Source organism: Mus musculus, chromosome 16, assembly GCF_000001635.26.
Source record: "Mus musculus strain C57BL/6J chromosome 16, GRCm38.p6 C57BL/6J".
NCBI classification, from domain to species: Eukaryota; Metazoa; Chordata; class Mammalia; order Rodentia; family Muridae; genus Mus; species Mus musculus.
In genome coordinates, this window is record NC_000082.6 from 70,227,089 (window position 1) to 70,251,483 (window position 24,395).

General features: G+C 39.3%; 1 long non-coding RNA gene across 1 annotated transcript in view; it reads left to right on the forward strand.

Moving 5' to 3' along the window:
* Nucleotides 1–11,623, forward strand: part of Gm36766 (predicted gene, 36766) — a 13,695-nt gene extending 2,072 nt beyond the window's left edge. Inside the window, exon 3 of the long non-coding RNA NR_168689.1 lies at nt 11,393–11,623. This is a non-coding gene — a long non-coding RNA (predicted gene, 36766). The remainder of the gene's footprint in view (nt 1–11,392) is intronic.
* The last annotated feature ends 12,772 nt before the right edge of the window (nt 11,624–24,395 follow it).

Consider the following 24,395-nt stretch of genomic DNA (forward strand, 5'->3'; position numbering starts at 1 on the left):
AATATTCAAGAAAGCTGCTATTAGTGTTCTCGCTTGATATATAAGAAAACAGAAACCAAGTCAACTGTAAAGGTCATATAGCAGGTCACGGGCTGGTAGATTGGAGTCAAGGATTTATGTAGCACTTCAACTGTGTCTCTAACACTACGATGACACGTTAATGACATGTCTGCATGTCATTAAAACTAATGTAGAAATAGTATTAAAATTACATATAGCTTCAGCTTAACTTGTGTTAATAAATGCTACAAGTCCCATGGAAGAGATAGGGTACTAGTATCCCCTGTGCTTATGAAATGGACACTTTTTGTTTTGTTTAGCTTTTTCTTCACCAATGTACTAAATACTAATTAATTTATTTTGGAGACTCTTTCTAAAAGTAAAATCAGGTAGAATCTAGATCCCCCACAAATGTCTACTGCTAACACCTTTTTATAAAATTCAATTTTGGCTAGAATGCCAGGAATACAAATTAGTTTTGAGGGAAAAAAATGGGAAAGCTAATTAATATACAGCTCTGTAAAGCCTTGAGTACCATGCGCTTGAGATGCAGCTCTATAGACAAAATGTACACAGACAAATGCACGCGCGCACACACACACACACACACACACACACACACACACACACACACACACACACTGAGGAATCGGTTCACATGGCTAGATACAGGAGTCCCTACATCTAGTGTTTACAACTGGGAAACCAAAGACCTCAGGTGACATAGTTCAGTATGGTTAGCATGATAGAGGTTAGAGTAACACATCCCCAAGCATGTTCCATGTTCCATTTTCCCAACCAGAATGGGCTTAAAATGTCAGTCCCAGGTGACCTCATGGAAGCCAAAAAAAGCCTATGAGCATCTTAATGACAGGAAAGCTTTTCATCATAAAAACTGACTTCCTGGTTTCACTGAATGTGCTTATTGGTTTTGGGTGTGAGCCTAGCCTTTAGCAGCTGAGCCATCTCTCAGGCCCACCCTTAATGTGCTTTGAGTAAATCCAGATGTAGGAAGCTTCCCCCCACCCCACCCTGGGCAGTATTTACTCACAGCAGAAAGCGTGTTAGAGTATATTAATTATTTAGTCCTGAATGAAATCCTGTGAAAGGGATGGCGATTACCGTTTCCGTTGTTTTCATTTGGGGTGTGTATGTGTATGTTTGTTTGTGTCTGTCTGTCTGTCTGTCTGTGTCTGTCTGTGTGTGTGTGTCTGTTTGTCTGTCTGTCTGTGTCTCTGTGTGTGTCTGTCTGTCTGTGTGTGTCTGTCTGTCTGTCTGTGTCTGTCTGTGTGTGTGTGTGTGTCTGTGTGTGTTTCTGTGTCCCCCTAGGGTCACAAACTAGCAACTGGTCAGCAACTAGTCAACAAGGACTGGCAGGCAGCCTTCCACTGATGTCTGAGAAGCTTTGCCCCCCTTTCGAATGAGATTCCTTGTATTCTCGTTTATTGTCAAGCTCCATTTACTTTTAACCCGAGTGTCCCACACTGAAGGAAATTGTGTTGCCACTTCATGCAGCACTTCGGGATTTTGTTCAATTTTGAGAAGGAATTCTTGATAACAGAATTGCTGTGTTAAGTATTTGTTTAAAACGAAAGCAGAAAACCACTCATGAGTAACTCAGGCAGCTAAATGGTACCATCTGGAGCAAAAGGCATCTGTAAGTGTCCTTATTTAAGAACCAGTTTACAAATAATAACAGACCCCTGGAATTAAGCAGTTAGCTTCTTTGTCAGGGCTAACATCATTCAGGGGAAATCGCTTGCTTCATTGCTTTTGAATCTTCACGAACAGAGCTACCCTGGTACTCTGGCTCCTTCCGTAGGCTCACTGCCATGGGGATCTCTTAAATCAATAATATGAAGAGTCACAGGTAACTCACTTGTGTTCCAATTCCACCTGACAGGGGACAAAAATAAAATGTCATATTTAGAGGAGTTAACAACTTAGAGTGAAGTGGATTACACCTTAAGGAACAAATGATAATTGTAAGAGGACAAATGAAAAAAAAAACCTCACATTATAATAAATAGAAACATTTTAAAAACAGGACAGCTTTTCTAGTCATGAATATGTAATAAATTATATATTAAGTTGGGTTTTGTTATACAACTAGCACTCAATAAAATATTTTTTTTAATTATTTTGTGTAGACATGACGTATTTTATGTTTAAGGAAGTACTTCTAGACCAGGTGTAGGTAAGAATAGAGACAAAAATGTGAGTCATAGATACAACAAGGAGAAATCACTCAATGACTGTTCTTCAATCAAACACAAAGCAACTTAAGTCCGGGATGCCAGGGCTCCTCAGTGCAATGTTTTCCTGTCATGCGATGGCATTCGCAGGGCACTGCTCGGAGCAAAACACACAGATGTCCATCACAATGAAAGCCATTATGGCCTCCGGCCAGTCAAGGATTTAGAAAACTGCATCCAGGCCTGTGGGGGTTAACATCTCTGCAAGCTCTGCCCTCGATGACTACAACATTCTTTCTTTGCCTTTCCCTGTCAATTCAGCCTGGCACCTACCTCTGTGCTGGCCTCATGGAAAGCAGCTTTTTTGGTGTGAGTTTGTTCTTCATCCTCCCTTCAGATATTACTGAAGATAAATATTAATATAACAGATATTGAGTCCACTGGCAGAACACTCAAGCAGTACAACTGGTATGCTTCCATGTAAAATAAGGCTTTTCTGTGAACAGAAATGGCCTTTTATGCCAAATAGATTAAAATATTCAGAATATACCATTATACTCTACCAAAGTATCTCTCATAAACACACACACATAAGTGAAGTCGGTACATTAAAAACCTGTGCAGACACTAAACTAGAGTTAGCTCTAGTAATTTGGTGTGGATTTATATATTTGACTGTCTTGATGTCCTCATGTGTAATATAATCTCCATATTCTGGGCTTAAGCATTTTTCCCCTCACAGAGTTCTTAAAAGAGGCCTTGCTAGTGTCTCTCGAGAACGCTCAGTGAAGTAATGAATTCTATCTGATGTATGAACTCCAAGAGAGTATACAGTTGCAGTTGTCAGATAGCAAGTAATCAGACCACTCAGGAAGATGGATTTTATACAGATGCACACACTGGACAAGTGAGGGCTAAATTGTTTAACACTCATTTCACCAAATATCTCCTGGTTTTTTTTTAAACGTATGTATAATACGTTTTAACCTAAAATCTAAAACATTACGCAACCTAAAAGCATTATGACAACTATTTATCAATGTTAAGGTTATATTACTTAGATTTTAAATATTATTATACATATGTACCAAGATAGAGTTCCCACACATAAATTAGGCCGTGTGACTTGCTAGAATAGTTTGTCCATTTTAGATAACCTCTGGCAGTATGAAGTTCCACTGGTTGCTTTTGAAGCCAGAAAAGGAGGGACGTGCCTGGGGGTAATTCCCCAAATCATTACTCCATCAGGCAATATATTCAGTCCATGAGTTGGGTTTCAGTGTTTCGTTTCCCTGGGTAAATTTTTCATCACCTGATAGCTTCTCTAGAGATGTTTTTTTCTTTGTTTTCCCCATTTTCATGTATCTTTGCACACTTGAGGTAACTATATCATCTATTGTGCTTTCGTAGCTGACACAAAGCTTTCTATTTTGGTAACATTTAAGATGTTCTTTGTTATGTTATGACACAGTTTGGCAATTTTGGCAAAGAAAAGCAAAGCATTCACTAATATATTATCTTTACAAATAGGTACAGTATGCTAGCTTTGCATAATGCTACCCAGAATCAAAAGACTTAATTTACACAATGAATGACTACATAATGCAGTCTTTAAATATAGAGGGAGGAAAAGCCTTCTAAAAATGAAAAGCAACTTAGGCATTATTTTTTTTCTTTTCTTTTCTTTTTTTCTTTTTTGCATACATTCCTTTCTTAGACTCATCTTTCTTCCTCAGTGTAATTGTGTCTATAGACTGCCGCTTGCATTTCTTGGGCCCTGGGCACCAACCTCTCCTGATCAGAGAGAGTGGCTGGGAGTGGAGGCTGGAATGCTAGTCTGACTTCAAGATAAGAGAAAGTGTGGCAGGACCCCAATGGTCCTGGTACCAGGTTAGTCTGCAGGGTGAGCCAGCTACCTCCTTAAGATCATGTGTTTTAGCCCTTGGGGTGGCTGCTGCTGCTGTTGGACATTTTCTGTGCAGGAAACACAAGAATCTCTTTGGTCAGGCCACCTCTGCTCTTCTCTTTTCAAAAAAAAAATCATACCTGTTCATCAAGATGTGTGTGTGTGTGTGTGTGTGGGGGGGGTTATAAATACATAAATACGTTTGAAGCACTTAGTAAAAATAGAACGTTGCTGTCAATGAGGGAGCTTCCTGATGTTCGTGAGATTGCATTTGTGGAACAAGAGGAATGAGATTATTCAATATTTGATTGTGAGGGTTAATTTTGATTTAACATTTTTAGTTCTACCAACTCAAAGTTTACTGTTAAAGGAGAAAAGGAAACCCTAAAAGTTGTAATTTGTTAATTCATATTATTAGAATGAAAGCAAAACCTGTGTTATATTTCCCAATAGACCATATCATTTCCATGGGAATTGTTTTATATATATACACAAGTATATATGTATACATATGTATATATGCACACACACACACACACACACACTCACACACACGCAAACATGTTTTAGAAATCTTTTGTTTGTTTGTTTTGGTTTTGGTTTTGGTTTGTTTGTTTTTCGAGACACGGTTTGTCTGTATAGCCCTGGCTGTCCTGGAACTCACTTTGTAGACCAGGATGGCCTTGAACTCAGAAATCCACCTGCCTCTGCCTCCCGAGTGCTGGGTTTAAAGTCGTGTGCCACCACGCCTGGCTTAAAAATCCTTTTTTAAAGGCATTATTAGATATTTTCTTCATTTACATTTCAAATGCTATCCCCAAAGCCCCCTATACCCCCTGCCCTACTCCCCAACCCACCCAGTATGTAAGGAGGAAAGAGGTAAGACATAATATTTAATTTCTAAATTATGTTTGACCTCAAAAACAGGTATGGTTAAAGCTATAAGTAAAATTTATTTGAAATTCATTGGAATAAGATGGATTCTTTTTCATTATACGAAAAAAGGTATATTTGTGTTGACTAATTGTGATTATTTTATATTTATTATGTGTCCAATTGAATGCTAAAATTTTTATATGTAAAGACTCAGTTATTTCAAGAATTAAATGAAATGTGTTCTTAATTATCCCCATTTTATAGGTGACAAAACCAATGATCAAATAGTCTGGAATATCAGAACTTTGTTGGGCTTAAGAACATACTATGGGCATCTCACACTATACCACACTATCTATACCAGTGGCTAGGGGGCAATAGGATGGCAGACACCTTTTTTGGAACTGATTTTAGAAAGCATGTCAAGTCATCTACATAGTAAATACAGTGTGAAGTAGGCAGAAGTCCTAAAATCCTGTATACTTTATTGACTCATAGTTCCTTCAGACTACCAATATCTTCGAGAGTACATTAAACAGTGTAGATACTTGAGCAAGCCAGATGTTCAATAGGTAAAATGTGCTTTCCACCAAGCCTGGTGACCTGATGTTGATTCTCAAGATGCGCATGACCAAAGCAGAAAACTCATACCTACAAGAGGATGTCTGGCCTTCCTCTGCTCACTCACTTTCCCGCCCTCACATCTCTGCGTACACAAAGTAAATAAATGCAATAAAAAAATTAAACAACACCAGCAAAATATGCTATCCCTTTCGTTGTTGGTAGTGAGCATCGATCCCAGCAGAGCCTCCTCAGCGCCTCCTACTGGAGAGATGGTCTTAATCTTCATGCTCCACCTCTTAGTTCCACGGGTGATTAAAAACAAAAGGGATGTACGCGTTCTATAAATATGAATCCCTGTACCAAACAGTAGCAGCAGCAGCAACAGCAAAAGATACAAAGGACAGACAAAAACTGCAAAGAGTTTGCTTCTGTCGAAATGTACTGATCTCTCTAAGTCTGAAATACTAGGTCTCTAGAGGGAATAAACGAAGTTCAGTTTCTCTGCGGTTCAACCCTCTTCGCCCTTTGATCCTCCCTGGCTGGCAGCCAGGCTTTTTTATTTAATTTTTTTTCTTTTTATTTATTTATTTACTCTTGTGCTAAATACTTCATATCAACTTGGTTTTCTCTTTTTGGTGGTGTCTGTTTTCCCTAGAGTAGAAAACAATAGAAATTCCAACCGAGCGTTCAATTTTTTCAGGCATGCAACAAATAGCTATTTCATATTTTTATTCCTCAGGCCTCCTACATCTTCACCTTAGTTCATAATCGAACCAAACATTTCACTGAGAGAGCAGAGGCAGGGAAACGAAGTTGCCCCGTTTGTGCAGGTCTGACAGTTGGCAGGTCAGTGTTCTAGTGTGCTTGGCGTCCTGTCTTTGCCGCTACTACAGAACAGCCGTTATGGAGAGATTAAAAACTCACCCTCTTGCCTAGTTAAAGACAATTTTCATTATCTCTCTGATTTCTGGAACCATTTATTTCTCCCACATTCAGATTCTTCCTTTCAGTCTGTCTCTATACAAAGTAGCAATAGATGTACAATTTCAAAATGAATGAAAGAAGGGGGGAGGGGGCAGAGAGGGAGGGCGGGATAGAAGAAAAAAGGAAGAAAGGAAAGAAAAGGCAGGGCACATGACCCTCTGTTTCTGTTCTCTCAGAAGAAAAAAACAATAGAAAGAACGTGTCCCCTGCTTACGCCTCCCAGTCCTTCAGATACTTCTGCCACACACACTGATCTTCTCACCATTAATATTTCAAAGACTTCACTGCTGCCCAGCATCCATTGGTACCCACGGTCAACAGCTGGTTTCCTCTTATTTTGCTCACACCAGCTTGTCATCTCCTCGAAGAGGCTTTTAAGACCTCTTTAGATGAGACCTTGTAGTGATTATCTTACAAGTTATCGTACCAACGAATGCAGAGGTTCAGAGTATCAACCATCATTGCATTTTCTGCGAGGGATTCACAACAAGGTTGGTTGTATGTTATAGATTGCAATCTGTCTGTCTTCACTTTAGTCATAAGAGGCCCTACTGCAGCCAGTGAACCACATCCAAGATGGATAACTCATGCGGCCATCTCCCGATGGATGGCTGCAACAGACTGTGTATCTTCACCAAATATAGGAAAGTCTCCCCCAGAGCAAACAAGATAAACTATCAAAACAGAGACACAGTTCAAGAAGTCAACTAACTGTTCACAATATTTTACCAGAGTCCTTAAGAATGGAAGAAGTCTACAAAAGAAAGTGATTATTAGAAGGAGAGGTAACCTTGGGACTTGGCCATCACTAGCTCCAACACCAGCCTCAGCCTCTCTCTAACTCCTGTTGTTTATACTGATACTTAACATTTCGTAATATTCATTCCTCACATTTTATTTATGTCTTTGTTATTTCATTGTTTGTCATCTCACATAAATGTAACCCAAATTCACTCAATGAATGTATTTTATACTCTACCAAGTACTGAGATAACATGTGGAATAAAACAGGTTTGTCTTCAAAAAGGACACAGCATGTATGTTAGAGAAAATGATGAACAAAAATAACAATAACATCACAATATTATAAATACTATTTTAAAAGATATTCTCCAGACATGGGAAAAGAGTGTGTTATTGGACAGAATATTCTGCCAGTGCCTGACAAATACAGAGGAGGATGCTCACAGCCAACCATTGGACTAAGTACATTGTCTCCAATGGATGACTTAGAGAAAGGACTTAAGGAGATGAAGGGGTTTGCCATCCATAGGGAGAACAACAATATCAACCAACCAGACTCCCCAGAGTTCCCAGGGACTAAACCATAAACCAAAGAGAACACAGGGAGGGACCCATGGTTCCAGACACATATGTAGCAGAGGATGGCCTTGTTGGGCATCAATGGGAGGAAAGGCCCTTAGTCCTGGGAAGTCTCGTTGCCCCAGTGTAGGGGAATGCCAGGGTGGGGAGGCAGGAGTGGGTGGGTGGGGAACCACACTCATAGAAGCAGGAAGAGTGAGGATGGGATAAGGGAGGAAACTGGGAAAGGAAACAACATTTGAAATGTAAATAAATAAAATATCCAATAAAAATAATTTTAAAAAATACTTCTGGGAAGAGGGTATGCATTTTATAAAGTTCAGGAGCAAAGCCAGCCACAACAGCTAATTATTGTACCCTTTCAAGCATGGAGCACATATGGAGGAACTGTTGAGAAATAAGACTGGGGAAAGCCTGGAAAAGATTCCAAATGAGTTTGTATACCATGCCAGCAATGTGATTGCTGTGCTTAGAGTACAGGGGACAGAATAAGAACAGCTCGCCTGGCACAAAGAATACCAGTGTAGAATGTTGTCTTAGATAAGATCGTGCTAGGTGTTATAACAGGCAATTTTAGAATTCACTGGTCCACCAAAATAGGAATTGTTTTTGTTTTTGTTTTCTCATATAAAGTAAAATACGTGTTCACGTTTTTGGTGAATTCGTTTTTATAATTCAACAATTCAAGATAAGGCTAAATTCTTTCTCTCTCTCTCTCTTTCTCTCTCTCTCTCTCTGTCTCTCTCTCACACACACACAAATAACATATGCCTATGTGTGTTTTGTGTGCATATGAATATATGGTGTATAGATGTATGCACACTTATGTATGTGCATGTGGAAGCTAGAGGTTGGTTTTAGCGTATCATAGTTGATTTCTATGTAAATACCATGACCAAGAGCATCCTGGGGAAGAACAGTTTTATAGGGCTTACACTTCACAACAGCCCATCTTTAAGAGATGTCAGGGCGGGAACTCAATAGAGACCTAGAAACATGCACTGAGTCCAAGACCAAGCAGTAGCACTTTTTATGTCTTGCTCTTATGGCTCACTCTGCTACTTTTTATACAACCCAGAACAAGTTGTTTTGGGATGGCACTACCTTCAGTGCCCTGTACCTTTCCAAATCAGTTACTAATCAAGGAAATGTCCCACAGAATTGTCCTACAGGCCAATAGCACAGAGTAGTTTCTTAGTTCAAGTTCCCTTTCCTCAGAGAACTCCATTTCCATTGGGTTGATAAAAACTCTACTAACACAGATGTTTCCCATCATTATTGTTTCCTTATTCGTGTTCGTTCAATTTTTTTGAGAGGAAATATCTTACTGAAACTGGACCAGGAATGACTGGGTGGACGGGCTAGCCTGTAAACTCTGGGGGTTTTCTTGTCTCTGCCTCCTGGTGCTAGAATTGCAATCACATGCCTCCTTGCTTAGTTTTTATTCAGGAAATGGGGATCCAATTGAAGGTCTTCATGCTTGCCAGAAAACACTTTACCCATTGAACCAACTCCCCAGCCTACTCCATTGGGGTTTGCTTCATGTTTCATTTATTGCATGTTAAGTTTTGTTAAAATTTTCTCCATTCTGAAAAATGTTTTGGGGGAAGTCTGCTTCATTTGCAGTGTGGTACAACAAAGTAACGAGTCTTGATTGACAGTCATTCCAACTCTTGGTGCGGAAAGACTGATGGAATAAGGGGAAATTTTCCTAGATTCTCTTACAGTTACAATCAGGTACAATTTAGTTTTCCAATTCAGGCATGCTAATATACCTATGCAATTTGCAATTTTGTCAAATGGCAAATATAAAATACAAAATTAATATTACTAATAAATCATTTTACTGGTGTGTTAGTGGCAGAAGTGTCCTGAACCAACCAGTTACATAAATTGTCTCATTATTCAGAAGCATTTCTGATTATAGTGATGGGAATAACTTCTAGGTACTCTAATTCTATGGGGTTTGGGTGTTGTTTTAGGATCTAGTCATTACTGTCTTTTTTCATGTCTCTCAGTGGCTGATGGTCTCTGATAGCTTTTGATAGATTAAGAGTTCTTAAACTTTTTCTGCTTCCAACCCTTTTCACTATTGAAATAGTTTTTAGATTTATTTTCATACATGTGTCTGTGTCTATACATGCCATTTGTGTGTAGACACCATAAAGTCTAGAAGAATGTGTTGGACTCCCAGAGCTACAGTTATAGGCAATTCTGAACCACCCAAAATGAGTGTTGGGAAAAGAAATTTAAAAGAGCATCAAGTGTTCTTTAATGCTGAGTCATATCTTCAAATCCCCATTCAAAGAATTTGATGTGACTGAAGGCATGCAGGTATATAAAAAATGTATAAAAGGTTACTGATCAAAAATCATAAAGAAAACTGTTTTAGACCAATTTTTGATGTACATATAATTTACTGTATGCTAAAGGCAAAAGAAAATCAACATGCTACTGAGTTGGATATGCTTGTTTAGTTATATATAAAGAATTGAATCTTGACTGATTATTTGATAGTGGTAGCACACAGGGTGTCTTCAGTGATTTTTTCAGACTTGATTGATATTTTTATTTTAAAACAATCAATGCTAAGAGCACTACTTTGTAGAAATACCTAGTGCCAAACATGTAAATGTGTGGGACTATTCAGGAAATTATTTGAAATTTTGCCTAATACTTGAAGTAGAAATCCACTGAGTATTTTCTTTCCATCCCCTTACTCTCCTTATTTAATGATTTCGTTAATGAAACTCATCAGTAACTCAAAGAACAATTTCTTATATTTTTGGTTGTGAGCCTAGCCTTTAACGGCTGAGCCATCTCTCCAGCCCAAAGAACAATTTCTTAAAGTCAAGCATTCTGAAACAGTACCATCCAAAATGGCGATAGTATGCACTTATGTGCTAAAGAATAAGCAGAAAAATCCTCAGTGTCATTGTTTTCCATAATTCAACGACAAAGTTTCTGTAAGAGCACAAAAATTTCCATATGATAAAACACTGTAATTTATAGCACATAGCCATGTGGAATATGAGTTGAAATCCTTCAGACTGCAGCACAGTGACGTGTGCCCTGTGATGTAGTGGAGAGCACACATGCCGTATGCTGAGAACCAAGGGTGGATGGAAGACAGAAAATGTAACAGCAATCAGTGCCGCAAGACATGTGTCAGAGTCAGTCCAAACGTAATTTTCAATTTGCGGTCATTGTGCATTCGAAAGCCATTTACTGTCCTCATATTTTGGAGCTCCTGCATTCAGTTATCAGACCTCCTGTGGGGCTCCCAACTCACCCATTAAGAACATGCCTAGAAGATCTCCTTCTGCTGTCCTTAGCTAGAATCACTTTGGTGTCTTTGTCTTTAAACATATTATTAGTTAAAACAGCCAAAACGATATCCAAAAAGCCTCATGTGAATTAGTATTTGCACCTTGTTAATAAATTGCTTTAGGTAAATATCTACCTCAAGTTTAATAATAGTGTTAATAATAAGACTAGACAAGAACTCTCATCTCCTTCATTCTCTGTGTTGTGAAATTTTGAGATTTCCTGGGACTCATTCATTCCCGAAGTTCTTCGCTATAGCAGAGTCAATATCAGCAGGGAAGGATGTGATTGACCAAGCCACTCCTCTGGATCTGCTGAACAGCTCCCATCAGAGCAGTGTGATCTCAAACTCAAACCCTTTTGCCATTCTTTCTTGTTTTGTCCTTTCTCTTCCTCACCTCAAGTTACTGAGTCTTTTTTATGCATTAATAAAATCTAAAGGAAAGTCGCAGTAAAGTTTTATTTTGAAATGTTGGGACTTGTACCTTCAGTGATTTCAACCCATCAAGAGAATCTATATGGTCTCAGAGTAATCAAAATGGGGAACGAGCCTTTGAATTTTAGATGTTATTGCATTTCCAGGGAGATGTTGACGATTCTTCAGACTGGAGCTTCCTGAATGTGAATTGTATATTACAGACCAAGGGACACAATCACATTGGGCTATATCTTTAGCCCTTTTATTAGGAACTCACCACCAACCTTTGTATCTTACCTAACATCTTTGGGGGTATTGAGGAGATTTTTATAACTGTATTATTGAGCAGATCACTGCTTTCTACTGACTCTAAATCCAAAAGTGTTACATGGTACTATGGTACCTAAAGCACATAGAAGAGATTTCTCTCTCCTGTAATCCAATATACCCAACATATTTGTTATATGCACTGATGTACGGCTTCCTTTATTCTATGACAGTAAACATTCTTGTAACAGTAGATCATGTCATTCAGAGTAACATGGATGCGTGTTCCTTGGCCATGCCCTCTCTTATTTAGCTTGGCCTAAATGCTCTCTTCTTCACTTTGGAGTGACAACTCTGCTTGCATGGCAAGCCGTGAGTAGAGAGTAAAATGTAAGAAACAAAGCAGGGCTATTTTTAAATCCAGTTTTCAATCCCTACATCTTTCTCTTTCCCATCCGTTAACAAAGTGTTCTAGAAATATCCGAGGAGTCCCCTGTGCACGTGTGCCTGCAGGAGATCAGGCTATGTGAAAGAGTTAAGCAGTAACACCTGGTGCACTGCCTCCCCAGAATGGCTGTTTAATGTACCATGCAGAAAAGGACGTGCCTCCTTGTTTCCGCCCAGTGGGAGAGCTGTTTCTAGTTTGGGTTCCTTCTACCAAAGAGACCTTAAACCCCTTGCTCCCATAGCCACAGCATGCATGAGGAAGGCAGACAAAGACTTTCAGAGATGAAATGACAGAGAATAGTAGCATCACACGGCTCTAGCCAGCGTTTGGTAGAGCATGAGAGAGGAGAGTAAAATCTCTCACAGAATGCAATTGATAAAGACTCTGCACTTAAAGACTGCTTTGAAGCTGCACATCATAAAACACTAGCGTAATGGGCGAGGGGTAAAATGACTGGAGAGGCAGGGCTTTAATTCCTTTTATTGAGCAGAGAACCAGCTGCTTGCCTGTTTAGGCAGAGGTTAAAAAAAAAAGCCATCATTGAGCTGATCTTCTCTACTCTGCAGTCACACAGTTATGCAGATGTGGGGGATAAAATCTCTTAACTGAACAAGTCACCAGTTAGACTTAGCAGGCCAAACCTAACTCTTAATAACTAGAGCTCTGGAAATAGGTGCCCCACTTTGCATAAGGAACTCTTGGTAAATGAAGAAAGCAAATTTTCCTTTAGATTACAAATTAACAGAAGCCATGTAGTGGAAAGTGGCAGCCCTCACTGAATTCTGCTGAAATTCCAGGCTCCTAAGAGGACTTCATGGGGGAATGAAGAAAGAAAATGATTGAGTTGGACCCACTGGTATTTACTGAAGAGGGAAGGAGCACTTACCATAGCTTACAGCTATAGGAAAGGAACAAAAAGCTATGATCTTGAGTTCTTTCACAGAATAACAGTACAGTAGACATAAAGATTGAACCACTTGATGTACTATCACTAAAGAACCAATAATAGTCACCAAAACCTCCTTTGGTAGAGAAGATTTGTAGTTCAACCTTCTTCCTGGGGGCTGTTGGCCACTGGCCCACAAGGATAAGCAGGCAGAGTCAAAGGATGGGGTCAGGCCATAGATTGGCAGACTTCCAAGATCAGCTTCAGAGGGAAGAGCTCAGTTTCATTTGGGGTGAATCAAGGGCTATATATTTTTGGGAAAGGAGGCAGCTATTTCCAGATATCATCGGCTAGAGTTTAGGGTGTGGAAGAATACCTCACTTGCATGGAGAGGCATTTCCAGAATCCCAGGCGCTTGCTAGATAGGTGGGAGAAAGGAAGCTGAACCTATGACCTCACCAAGGCTACAAACATTTTTTCAGATAGAGGGCATGGGGGTTCAGGCTCCCCAGACGAGGTCAGGTAGGAGAAACCTTGCTGGGAAAGAGAGTCTTCTATTTTATGACAGCTCAAAGGAGCTATCCGGACATGATAGACTGTGACCTTAATTAGCAGGGTTTCCCCATAAAGATTCAATGACTCAGTGAATAAATTGCTTCCTATGCAAGTGTGAGGAACCTGAGTTTAAATTCCTGGGACCAATGTTACAAAGGCAGACACAGTAGCAAGTATCTGTAATCCCAGAATTCCTACTGGGAGATGGAAGGAAGAGACAAAAGAATCTCAAGAGCCAGCCATTGTGGCATAAAACACAAAAAAAACAACAGAGAGATCCTGCCTCCAAAATGTTGGGACTGAGGACTTGGACCCAGGGTTGTCCTCTGAACTTTACATACACAGGACAGCAAGCTCACATGCATCGTACACACAAAACAAGTTTCAAAAAGTAAACCCTTTAAAGGAGAAAGAAAGAAAAGATTCGATCAAATAATTATATTCCTCTGAGACTTTTTCTCCACTTGTCTCTCAGAAGCAACACTAAGCTATGGCAACCCCAGTTGAACCAAGCATGCTCAATGTCTTTGCAGACTAGTGTGTACTTATATATAGACACCTCAGGCTTATGTTGTTAAAGAGCAGTGGGAAAAGAAGATCCTCATGAAAAAGCAATAATTATAATCTAGCTTCTAGATCCAGAGGAAATAGTAAGGACATTTGTTATACTGGCATGCTCATTATTTTGTATGTTAATAATGTGGTCAGAGTTTAGGACACATGCTATGATGCACAGATATGATGGTGACATAGTTCGTAATGGCTCTTTGAAACCATGCTTCATTGTAACCCCTCTGTATTGCCTGAGTGTGAGACTTTGATTTCTTTAAACAATGGGACATGAAAAAAGTTATAAAATGGCACTCCAATGATGATACTATGTCACATAAGACTTGGTCTTCACGAATTAGAGAGTTTCTTCTTGCTAGTTGATGAAGGAAGCAGCCCATGATGGAAGAAGTCTACGTTGTAAGGAATTGAAGGTTACCACAGTGACAATGAGTCTCTGATCTGAAAGCATTTCCCAGACAACAGCCAGAAGTGTCCATGTCAAATGGACAGCTATACCACAAGGAGTCTTGCATATAAGTTCAATTATTCCCCAAGTGAATTCTTCCCCACTCATGTCTCAAAATGGAAGCACAGTCAAGCAACTCTCTTGACTGTGGCGTCCTGAAATCCAGTACAGAGACCTCAGTTAAGCCTTGTCCAGAGACTTGACTTATAGAAAACTATAAAAATACTAACACAGGATAACAAAGCTTTGATTTACAAGTACTAATGTACATATAAATGGATGAAACGGACTGAGACGATTCTTGATGAAATCCAAAACCGTAGCTCTATAACATGTGATGTGTTTGGCCATTCTTCCTTTAGTGGCAGAGAAAACACAGCTCCACGAGTGATAAAGGGCAGAATGAATGTCTACATAAAGGAATAGCAATATATGATCTGCTTAACTAATTTTAGGAAAAAAAAAAAAAGGAAACTTGAAGTGTGTGCTATGCCTACTTACCTACACATTACCAACCATGAGTTGGGCATGGTAGAAACTATTCTGTGAATAAATAAAAGGTGTTTAAATTGAAATAATCAGCCTAGGACTGAGGAAGCCTACAGGGTACACTACTGGAGGTGAAGTCTAGGAAATTTAAGTATTCTCTAGGACCTACAAGTAATTTACAAACAATATTCAGAAAAGTCAATGTGTTCTATAGAACTTCAAAGAAGAAAAAAAATAGCCAGACATACCAGACACATGCTTTTCTATGCAATTTCTATGTGGCCAAGCATATATATAGTTACACTATGTCGTTTTAGTAGTCTGCCACTGTCTGTTACAATAATTTACTTTGTGCTCCTCATCCCTGCACTTGCCATTCCATCTTCCAAGGTCAGCTGGAGGACTTTTGGGGAACAAGCTTGAGATTTCTGTTACTAGGAACTCCCTCACTCATAGTTACTTATGAGATTTAACAAATCTCCAGCAAAATGGTTCTCCCATACTCTTTCCCTTTAAAGAATAAACAAACCAAAGAACACTAGAATGGGAATCAGAAGGAGCAGGCTTGCGCACTTTAGCATTTTTTCCTATCAATGTAGACAAGAACCTCATAGCACAAGGAAAACTAAGAACATAAAATGTGGGGACTTTGTAGAGTGTAAAGCAGAAACGAGCAAATAAAGTTCGTCCAAGTAGACTGTCTTCCCACTTTATTTCTGAACTTATTATATAATTATATAATCTGAGACTTCATGCAATGGCTAAGATCTTACCACTAACACCAAGAGTCTTGTATTTATACTGACAATATCAGGTTTGAAGCAACACTCACACAAATTATAGTAGTTCTGTCTAGATATACTATAAGTTGATGCTGTGGGGAGAGCAAGAAAGAGGGCTGCTATATTAACAGAAGCAGCAGTGCTAAAGATGGAGAGAGTAGACAGAAAGTTGTGGAACTCAAGAATGGAAAAGAAAGACAAACACATAACCTTCCCCCTTGCCGAATGTCTACCTTGTTGCCAGGTTCCCACCTAGCCTTTGACCTCTTGGACTGAATCCCATAAATAGATGCTGTATGCATATCACTTGGGATACAGATATTTTTTTTAAATAGACATCCCTACTATCTCCTCATGGAGAATAAGATGCCTTTAATTTTATTGCTTTTAGATTGATTTTTTTTAAGTTTTATTAAGCGGGATCTTTGATCATTTTTTTTTTTCTGAATTTATTTTCTCCCAAAGGAAACACTGTCTTTCAAGGTGATTCGGTTCTACTAGCCTATACAGATTTTGTGACATTATTGGCTTAAATGGACTTTATGGGCTTACCCTGGGAACCTGGACACCATTTGTAACATTTCTGTAGGGAAAATGCAGTTCATACTCTAAACTTGCAGGTGTAGAAAAGCTCATTAGTAAACCAGTAATGCCCTTTCTTTTCTTTGCCTCTTCCCTGTCTGAGAAAGAAGCAACCACACTGGTATGAACTGCATTTTTAAACTACCTTCTTTTATCAGTTGGAATGCTTTTGTCTCTAAGTAACAGAAGACCCTGCTAAATGCATCTTAAACAATGAGGACATTTATTATGACATTCAAGAAGTCCAGAGAGAAGCAGATCTAAGAACTCTCGGCTGCTTAACAATGCCTTCAAGTACCTGAGCTCCTGCTAACCTTAGGCTTCGCCATGCTCGAATGTCAACGGTCCTCTTCATCCCGAGCCCCCTCAGCAGCACCTGGATGCATAAAATCTTCATAACATCCAAAGACAGGAAGTGAATAGGGACTGAGGTGTTTTCTCCTAAAGCATATTTCTTTTATAAGAAAGAGCTTTCCCAGAGGTCCTTGGCCAGAACTCAGTCAAATTCAGACTCTGTAGGAATCCCTAATGACAGCAGGATGAGGTTATAACTGAAACATTTCATGTTTAATTCCTCAGGCTAGGAGGGACTCATCTATGCAGAGCACACTTTTCCCAGACATGAACAAAATTAGGTTTCAATTAGGAAGGGAGAAGAAGAGAAGCCTGTTTGCTGGGATGTAACCAATAGCATATGTCACAATGTAATTCTACCCCCTTTTTATTTCCTCTTGCTGGAGAGGTGTGCTCCAGCCCAGTAACATATGGTACTGGGAGACAAAGATGAGACTCTAATGGGACTCAAAACACATTAACAAAACACACGCTGCATTACAAAGCTACAGTTGTGCCGCAAGTGTGATTCTGTGACATTATATTCCTGACTAGACAGGATAAATAGTGCGATGCCGTTTGGATGGTAGACTGATTTATTGAGCTTAAAGACATAAGCACAAAAAGCCCCTTGAAAGTTTCCTGGTGCTAACAGTACTCACTTTTCATTGACCTATGTCCAATGAGCCAACAGATAAGCCATGTGGAATTCTCAGAAACAAGAACATTAGTTAATACGCATTCACTATACATTAAAATTGTAGGAGCTGTTCAAAAATTAGTGACTCAGAAAATCTTTGTCAAGAGACTTTTAACAATAGTTTCCTCAAAGCAATATCCTCTGAATTACAGCCAAGCATGATGGGAAAAATACCCACCAAGGCTACCTTTTATTTTCAGTAATATCCCCCAGATTTTATTTTCAAAAGAAATTGTTATTCCTTTTGTATAGCTCATACTTTATCATAAGGTTGTGTAAAATTAGCTTACAATCTCGAAAACATAACTTAAAACACCTTCTTTGTCTCAGCAGAGGGTTGTTATAACAACCCCTGCCAAAGATTCATTAAAGGAAACTTGTGTTCCAGAACCAATTCAACTGGAGTAATCAGACATAGGCAGGGCCACAGCTAAACTCAATTATCCATCTCTAAAACAAAGGCATGCCATTTAAATGCCTAGGACTAACAGCTGAACAGATTTCTAGAATGGGACTGGAGCAAAAGATCAGTCAATATCGCACTTTCTTTCTTTTTTATTATTATTAGGTATTTTCCTCATTTACATTTTCAATGCTATCCCAAAGGTCCCCCATACCCACCCACCCCAATCCCCTACCCACCCACTCCCCCTTTTTGGCCCTGGCGTTCCCCTGTACTGGGGCATATAAAGTTTGCAAGTCCAATGGGCCTCTCTTTGCAGTGATGGCCGACTAGGCCATCTTTTGATACATATGCAGCTAAAGACAAGAGCTCCCGGGTACTGGTTAGTTCATATTGTTGTTCCACCTATAGGGTTGCAGTTCCCTTTAGCTCCTTGGGTAATTTCTCTAGCTCCTCCATTGGGGGCCGTGTGATCCATCCAATAGCTGACTGTGATCATCCACTTCTGTGTTTGCTAGGCCCCGGCATAGTCTCACAAGAGACAGCTACATCTGAGTCCTTTCGATAAAATCTTGCTAGTGTATGCAATGGTGTCAGCGTTTGGAAGCTGATTATGGGATGGATCCCTGCATATGGCAATCACTAGATGGTCCATCCTTTCGTCACAAGAGTTAGTACTTGAGTTTGGAGCCTTAGCCCTCACATAAAATCCAGGTAGGTCAATATATGCCTGTAATCTCTGCGCTGGTGAGGTGGACAAGAGAAGATCATTGGAACTTGCTAGCCAGCCAGTGTGTTCAGACTGGTTAGCTGCAAATTCAATGAGATAGATTGTCTCAAAAAATAAGGTGGTAAATAGCTATTGTCAACTTGACAGGGGAGAGTCACCCAGGAGATGAGCCTCTATGACTAGATTAGGTAGCCTCAGGGCATGACTGTGAGGTGCTGTCTAGGTTAGGTGCCTCAGGACAGTCGTAAGTGAGGTTAATTGAAAAGGAAGATACACTGAAGGCAGCATTATTCTATGGGCTGAATAGAAATGAGAAAGCCAGCTGAGTGCTAGCACCCATGGTTTTGTGCTTCCTATCCGTAGGTGTCATGTGACCAGCTACCTCAAGCCTTTCCAGCCTCAGGTTCTCTCCTCTGATGGACAGGACCCTGGAAAAGTGAACCAGGAAAACCTTATTCTTCCTTCCTTCCTTCCTTCCTTCCTTCCTTCCTTCCTTCCTTCCTTTTCTCTTCCTTTTCTCTTCCTTTTTCTATTCTTTTCCTCTTCCCTTCCCTTCCCTTCCCTTCCCTTCCCTTCCCCTCCCCTCCCTTCCCCTCCCCTCCCCCTCCCCTTCCTCTCCCCTCCCCTCCCTTCCTCTCCCCTCCCCTCCCCTCCTCTTTTCTTTTCTTCCTTTCTTTCTTTTTTTTTTCCCAGACAGGGTCTCTGACTGTCCTGGAACTCACTTTGAAGACCAGACTGGCATCAAATTCTCAGAGATCTGCTTGTCACAGTGGATGCCAACATGCCTGTCTCTTTCCTTTTTTGATTCTCTCTCTCGCTCTCTCTCTCTCCTCTCCCTACCTTCCTTACCTTAAGTTGTTTTGGTCAGAGGTTTTTTTGGTTGTTTTTGTTTTTAGTGTTTTTTGGTTTTGTTCTTTTTAGTAATGACAAAACTAATGTAATATCCAACATTTGATCTGTATACATAAGTGGACACAGTGAGGTGTGTATTCCAGAATGCATGAACATGATCACATAACAAGGGAGCTAAAACCATCAGTGGAAAAAAGACAGCATTTTCAACAAATGGTGCTGGCACAACTGGCGGTTAACATGTAGAAGAATGAGAATTGATCCATTTCTATCTCCTTGTACTAAGGTCAAATCTAAGTGGATTAAGGAACTCCACATAAAACCAGAGACACTGAAACTTATAGAGGAGAAAGTAGGGAAAAGCCTCGAAGACATGGGTACAGGGGGAAAATTCCTGAATAGAATAGCAATGGCTTGTGCTGTAAGATCGAGAATCGATAAATGGGACCTCATAAAATTGCAAAGCTTCTGTAAGGCAAAAGACACTGTCAATAAGACAAAAAGGCCACCAACAGATTGGGAAAGGATCTTTACCTATCCTAAATCAGATAGGGGACTAATATCCAATATATATAAAGAACTCAAGAAGGTGGACTCCAGAAAATCAAATAACCCCATTAAAAACTGGGGCTCAGAGCTAAACAAAAAATTCTCTCCTGAGGAATACTAAATGGCTGAGAAGCACCTGAAAAATGTAAAGAATGCTTAATCATCAGGGAAATGCAAATCAAAACAACCCTGAGAGTCCACCTCACACAAGTCAGAATGGCTAAGATCAAAAATTCAGGTGACAGCAGATGCTGGCAAGGATATGGAGAAAGAGGAACACTCCTCCATTGTTGGTGGGATTGCAAGCTTGTACAACCACTCTGGAAACCAGTCTGGCCATTCCTCAAAAAATTGGACATAGTACTACTGGAGGATCCAGCAATACCTCTCCTGGACATATATCCAGAAGATGTTCCAGTTGGTAAGAAGGATACATGCTCCACTATGTTCATAGCAGCCTTATTTATAATAGCCAGAAGCTGTAAAGAACCCAGATGCCCCTCAATAGAGGAATGAATACAGAAAATGTGGTACATTTACACAATAGAGTACTACTCAGCTATTAAAAACAATGAATTTATGAAATTCCTAGGCAAATGGATGGACCTGGAGGGCATCATCCTGAGTGAGGTAACCCAATCACAAAAGAACTCACATGATATATACTCACTGACAAGTGGATATTAGCCCAGAAACTTAGAATACCCAAGATATAAGATACAATTTGAAAAACACATGAAACTCAAGAAGAACGAAGACCAAAGTGTGGACATGTTGCCTCTTCTTAGAATTGGGAACAAAACACCCATGGAAGGAGATACAGAGACAAAGTTTGGAGCTGAGATGAAAGGATGGACCATCTAGAGACTTAATAATCAGCTTCCAAACTCTGGCATGATTGCATACACTAGCAAGATTTTGCTGAAAGGACCCTGATATAGCTGTCTCTTGTGAGACTATGCCGGGGCCAAGCAAGCACATAAGTGGATGCTTACAGTCAGCTATAGGATAGATCGCAGGGCCCCCAATGGAGGAGCTAGAGAAAGTAGCCAAGGAGCTAAAGGGATCTGCAATCCTATAGGTGGAACAACAATATGAACTAATCAGTACCCACAGAGCTCGTGTCTCTAGCTGCGTATGTATCAGAAGATGGCCTGGTCGGCCATCAGTGGAAAGAGAGGCCCATTGGTCTTGCAAACTTTATATGCCTCAGTACAGGGGAACGCCAGGGCCAAAAAGTGGGAGTGGGTGGGCAGGGGATTGGGGGTGGGGTATGGGGGACTTTTGGGATAGCACTGGAAATGTAAATGAAGAAAATACCTAAAAAAAAAAGAAAAAGAAAAAAAACTATACAATGTTTCATTTTCTTTTTCACAAAGCCAAAGGAAAGAAGGCAATAAAGAACAAAAAACCTGATCATACTTGTGCTGGAAAGAAACATTCTTAACTACATTTAAAGTTGACCTATTAATTTGCCTTGCTTTGTTACAGTGAGTAAAGGAACCTTAAAATTAGAAATTAATAGTATTGACCTACACATACTTATGTCATATCAGTTGGGACCCCTAATCACTGGACTCTTTAATGAAATACTATTGCATGGCATTGACCTAAAACCCTTAAATTATGACTAAAAAATCGATAATTACTTAATAAGTGTTCAGCCCTAGGCTTGGATCTGTTTGTGGAATCAAGGACTTGGAAAAAAAAAAAAAAACAAGGCTTGTTTCAAGGAGTTTGTAACAGAATTGAGGAGATGATTATTATCTTTGAACAGTAGGGCAGAGTGTGGATGGCATGCAAATTAAATGCTAAACTCACATGCAACCTCAAATGTCTACAATGCATCCATTTTTAGTACGTTATTTCTCATCTGCTTTCCTCTTACGACACCCTGTATGTGCAGTTTCTCTCCATTACCTTGGCAATTGATCTTTTTAATATGGGCAAAGCACCAGGCCTAATGCAGTGTAGATTTTCTCTAAAGCTGGTATTTGTGACAGGTTCTGCCCGTCATTATAAAGTCCCAAATAAAATTACACTAAAGCTCTCCTAAGCTTTCTATAAGGTGGAGAACATTCTGCTTGGTGCAATAGTGTTTAGAATCACTGCTCAGAAAAGAAGAGACACTGGTAAAGTTGAAGAGCTAATTGGGCTTTCCGCAGGTCTGTGACTAAGTTGTGCATACCCAGAGGCTTCCCAGGAAATAATAAAAAGTTTTCCATAACATGCAAAGCAAGAGTTGAAGCAAGTTTTTGGCATACTTTGCTCATTAACGGAATTTTATCTTCATTGTCTCGAGTTGTCTTGTTTTATGTGAAACTTTCCTCTCAAAATTGTATCTGCTTAATTAAAAATTAAATAAATACTTGTGCTTACTTGGAGAATAGATAGAAGTGATTTATAATCCTATAAAAAGAAAAGGTAAACCGTAACATTTAGAATCTGATAAAAAAAATCGATTGTAATCTGTACATTTCTATCATGATTTAATTTTTCATTCATGAATTAGAGTTATCTAGAAATAAGCATTGCTGACTCAGTTTTATGTTAGATGTAAGCTGAAATGCAAAACCTTAACAAGTATTCTACAAAACAGAAGTTTAAAATATTTTCAAAAAGAGTCTTTCCCCCCTAAACAGGAACTTATAGATGCGTAACACACACGCTGACTTAACCATCCCTTATGCCATAGATTGACTTGGGGATGTGGGAAATATTTTGAGTTTTAGTTTTCTTAGTTACTAACCTTAGTTGACTGTTGGTTTTCTTTTTGTTTTGGTTTATTTTTTGGTATCTAATTGGGAGATAACATTTTATTGTTTAGTAATTGCTCTGTTACCTATAAAAAGAAAATGCTGTTTTGGAAAAGTAGGCCAAATAAAATAGGGCAACTTGTTTATGAACAAAAGTATTTTCATCCACTTACTCATAGTTCCTGGCTTTTGACAAGATGTGTCTGACATCTGAAGTGGAAATATTCACTGTGTAATTATACAACTTTCATATATATGTATATATATTCATGCTAAAAAAAAGCATATGAGCTTATTTAAATAGTATGGGCCATCATTAAAACTGGGAAATTCATTCCATTGACTCCAAACCCAAAGCATATCTTTGTATGACATTAGAACTTTCCCCTGAGAAACTTTTGTACACAGTATTAAAGTTACGAAACTTCTGCAGATACTTATATCATTGGGCCACTTATGCTAAGCAGGTCTTCAGTAGAATAAAGTTAATTTCTACACTGTTCCACAGGTCTTAACAACTAAATTATAAAGAGATTACAATGGACAGGGTGATGAATTAGCTAAAGAGGGAAGCCATTTTTAAATTCTGTGCTTAAAGATAACAAAAGGAAATTTTAAAAATGTTATTTTAAGGAGTGGAAACTGATGTAAATCTTTCCTGTAGTTTTTAAAACAAACCGGTGTGTCCTAATACTTTTTAATTGGAGCTTTATTCTAGTTCTTGCAGGATTTCAGAAGTTCCAGAGAACGGTGCACTTTTGCTCATCAAAATTTAATCATTGCTTATGAGATTTTCTTTTGATAAAGGATCTTATTAACTAGCCTATCCCTTGAACTCATGATCTACCTGTGCCACCACAACAAACTTGCTTAGACACTTTTATATCAGAATGTTTAATTAATTGATTTCTTATAAACCTCCATAAATCTATCACCCCATTTATTATTATTACTATTATTTCAGAAACATAAACTAAAATATCTTTCAGTCAAGGGCACTCTGAAATGTGATGGATAATAGGCAACTCCAAAAGAAGTAAATGGCTTACAGAAATGAGCTTCCCTCCCACTCACCAGGTCAGCTGTACAGCACCTAAGCTATAGAATCTCAGCGGGTCTCACCTGGGCTTGAACTGTGCTCAGCTGGACTCTTAGGCATGAGGGTTGTCTTATTCATGCCATCTCTGCTCATCACCTTAGTTCCACATGTTCTTCTCACTGCTGCCAAAAACAAGTGTTCAACAGTAAAGCCATGCATGTGTTCTGGCTACATGTATACCATCTGCTGATGTGGGCACAGTGGTCTTGTTCAACATAAATGCAGGAGAAAAATACAGTCCACTTACCCTGTAGGAAAGCAAATGTACAAAGAACCTTTTCGGAGTGCTCTGGTGTACAATTTACAGCCAAGAAAGAGCCAAGAATCAATAATGTTCTGAATTTTCTAAATAG